The sequence below is a fragment of the Euprymna scolopes genome, chromosome 4 (assembly GCF_053919585.1).
Source record: "Euprymna scolopes isolate OS-2025 chromosome 4, ASM5391958v1, whole genome shotgun sequence".
In the NCBI taxonomy this organism is placed as follows: domain Eukaryota; kingdom Metazoa; phylum Mollusca; class Cephalopoda; order Sepiida; family Sepiolidae; genus Euprymna; species Euprymna scolopes.
This window is the reverse complement of record NC_136485.1, coordinates 47,817,439-47,821,670: the sequence shown is the minus strand read 5'-3', so window position 1 is coordinate 47,821,670 and position 4,232 is coordinate 47,817,439.

The following is a 4,232-nucleotide window of genomic DNA, read 5'->3' as shown; positions in this document are numbered from 1 at the left end:
ATATATATATATATATATATAATGCACGGTATAATGTATTTTTGCATGATAAATAAAAATGCCGTATTGAACACGGTACCCCCGTAATAATAATAAAGGGTTGGGCTCGAGACTCCTAACAAACGATTCCCCAGTTCGATACAAAACACCTGATGAAGGCCGGAGGGCAAAACGGCCGAAACGTTGTAACTACAACAACCAAGATGAGGAAGTCAGTCCGACAATCTCAATCAACGAAGTATTTACTTGTTTAAAATTAATATATTTTGGAGTAATAGTTCTTCGTCAGAATTTGAATTTTTTTTCATTTTTATCTAGTTACCATGCTATGTTACAGAGAAAACGTATATATATATATATATATATATATATATATATATATATATATATATATATTTATATATATATATATTTATTTATTTATTTATTTATTTATATATAGAATGCACGGTATAATGTATTTTTGCATGATAAATAAAAATGCCGTATTGAAATTTCTATAATTACGTATTAATTAGATAATTACACAAATGTCATATCTCAGGTTCAAAACGTATCCAACACAAAGAAAAATATCACTAGTATTTAGTAATATGGCCTTTACTCTCCATAACCGCTTGTAAACGCTTAGTATACTTACAAGATTGTTAGAAATGTAAAACTGGCCCTGACGGCATTCCAATTATAGTACTCAAACACCTTCAACCTGAACTAGCGCCCATACTTACAAAACTTTTTAAACGTTGTCTTAAGGAGAATAGTTTCCCATCTCCCTGGAAAATGTCATCAGTATGCCCTGTATTTAAGAATTCAGGTGATCGCTCATCCCCCCCCTCAGTACAGGCCAATAAGTCTCCTGTGATACGAGATTTGTATTTATCATACAGAAATACATTAGAATAGCGCTTTGTTATTGTTTTTGTTTTAGTATTATAAAAAATCAACATTTTGATTTGTATAAAGATCAAAGAGCAAATAAAACATCTAAAAAATATGTGGAACTTGCCAGAGAACTTAAAGGAACGTGGAACCTAAGGAAATTCAATATAATACTAGTAATAGTGGAAGAACCAGGAAGAGTCCAAAAACTTTGACAAAAGACAAAGAAAAATCTGAATCGACAAAATGACTAAGATTATGCAAGGAATTTTAATGTTGAAAGCAGTTGAAAGCTTAAGGAAGGTTCTCAAGTGAAGAAACCAGTCCACATGAGCGACAAATTCTTACCGGACATATACAAAATTACAACAGAAATGAAAGAAAAAAAAACGTAACTAAGAAGACTGGTACACTAAAAGTGAAACTTTCTTTCTCCCCATCCCCTTCTCCTTCATTTCCTTTACATCTCCCTTTTGCGTTCCCTTCTCCCTCCGATTACCTTTTCAAAAAAAAAGTAGCATTACCACGACTAGCACCGCACCAAATCGTCGAGGGTTCAAGAAGGGTTGAAAAGATCGAAAAGAGAAAGCAATAACCAGGCCCAAACTGGATGAATGCGAAAAGGACTGGAGCATTGGAAAGGCGTATTGCCACTCAAATTCGAGCAAAGATCAATAGTTGCTGCCAACGAGAAATAAATTGTAAATGGATGTTGCAATAACGCAATATATTTAAAAATGATATGAAAAGTGGTGAAGATTATGAGAAGTCTTGGGATACAACATCCCATTAAGACCCCAGAGAGTATAAAAAGTTATTCCCAAAAATAATATAATGCCTGTGTAGAAAAATCTAAGTGAATGAATAATAATAATAATAATAATAATAATAATAATAATAATAATAAAAATAATAATAATAATAATAATAATAATAATACACTAGATAATAAGGTTTAACTAAAAGTGTAAGTACCATGTTGCCAGAAAATAATCCTAGTTTGAAAAATATTGCATAGTGCTTATAGAGATATATTTGATATAATTTTTTTTTACATTTTCACCCCAAACAAGGCACATTGCCACTTTGGTGTAGGGGACTACTATCATGGGCAACAACTACTGGGGTACTATGTTGGGATTTGGGCAGCAAGATGTCGGTTCACGTTACACTTGAACTTCTGCATGTCAGTATAGTTGGGAAGCAGGGACCTGGAATGGAATTCCAGAGTCTAGCGATTCTGGGGAAGAAACTACTGGAGTAGAAAGATCTTTTACATCTAGGGATCTCTACTGTGTGGGGGTGGGATTTAGCTGCCTGTCGGGTTTGTCAAGGGTGTCTACGTCGTAGGGGCACACGTGTCTGCAGTTCGCCAGAGCATTCACCATTAAAATACTTGTAGAACAAGCAGAGGGGTGCAATGTTTCGTCGATGGGACAGAGGCTGAAGCTTAAATTCCAGATCAGGGCGTATCAGATTTGCGACTCTCTTTTGAACCTTGTCTAGGAGCGAAAGACTAGTAGCAGATGAACCAGCCCAGATGTGACAGCAATACTCCATACATGGGCGAATGGTGGCCTTATAGAGGTACAGGATACTTTCGGATGTTAGTAGATTTCTAGCACGGTAAAGAGAGCCTACCTTCTTCGCGGCGGTCCTGGCAATGCTTTCATTTTAATTGTTCCAAATCATGTTTCCTGTGAACGGTAGGCCAAGCAGTTTCAAAGATGCACTCTCAGATAAAGAGTCACTGGCCATTGGTATTGGTGGCAGAGAAGGTTTCTTGTAATTATTGAAGGAAACCAGTTTAGTCTTAGCAGCATTGAATGTGACCATCCATTTTTGTGCCCATTTTATTACAGATTGGAGGTCATCCTCTAGTGTTTTTGTCATTTTTTTAGATATGTGTTCATTTGTTTTCCTGACATGTCTGTTATAGAGTGTGGTGTCATCAGCATATATACCCATCCCAGAGGAAATTTTGTCGGGTAGGTCATAATGAATATTAGGAACAATAGAGATCCAAAGATAGACCCCTGAGTCAATCCCGCATTTATATCATATTGTTTAGATGTACGACCGTCGAGGACAACCTGGATTTTTCTCTTATCTAAGAAGGATTTAATGATGTTAAGTATTCTACCAGTGATACCGTATGATCTAATTTTCCTGGGGAGACCCTCATGCCATACCCTGTCAAAAGCCTTAGATATATCTAGAGCTACCGCTCTGCCCTCCCCCGCTTTGTCCAGTGAACGATATATACGTTCAGAGATTACAGTGAGGATGTCTGCTGTGGAACGGACTTGTCTAAATCCATATTATTTGTCAGTCAGAAGTTTAGCATCTGTAAGGTGATGGACTAGAGGATGGTTAATTATGATCGATAATATTTTGACGAAAAGTGGGAGGGGACTAATGGAGCGATAATTTGATGGGCCAGTTCTTTCGCCAGAATTCCTGAATACTGGTACCACAGAAGCAGTTTTCCAACAGCCCGGAAAGCAATATTCATTAAGGCATTTGTTGTAGAGTTTGTAGAGAACAGGAGCTACTTCGGCTGAGCGCTTTTTTAGAGCACAGTCGGGATGAGATCGGGTTCAAATGCTTTTGAAATATCAAGGTTTTTTATGATAGCATGCACCTGGGCAGGGGTGATTTTTAGATCGTCTAGCGTGGCGTCTCTCCGCAAAGGAAAGTAACTTCTAGCTTCTATATATTCTGTATGTTTGAACTGAACTTATGTCGGTTAAATCTGCGCTATGCATGCTGCCTTTGAGCAATGGCAATTGCGCAAGTTGAAGTAAACCATTGGGGAGAGTGGGGCTTGCTATAAAATTTCCGCATGGGAACATGTGCTTCAATTGCTGTTTTGAACCATTCAGTAGTCTCATTTGCGCACTGTTCAGCAGTAAGAGAAAAATATTTCCCCATGGGGCGTGTCTGATTAGATCTCTGATGCCTTCCCAGTAAGCCTTTTTATAATATCTCATTGTTTTGAGCACTGGCTCTTCAGTTTTGGGTCTAGAGTTTAGGGCGATTTCGACCATTATCACTGCATGATCAGCGTTCCCGAGTGGGCTGTCAGCATTAAATCTATCATCTAAAAATAAGTTGTATGTATGTATGCCATACTAAAAGTAAAAAACGACAAAACAAATACCTATAACGTTGATATCCTTTTTTGATCCGCATCGCCCCAGATGAATAATATGTAAGGTTTAGAATAATATTCTTTTTTTTTCTTTACTCTAAACTAAAGATACCATAATAGATCATTTAATAACCCAGGAACCAGCACCTTAATATCAAACAACATATTTTATCCTGTGAGGGATATCTTCAAGAAAGTT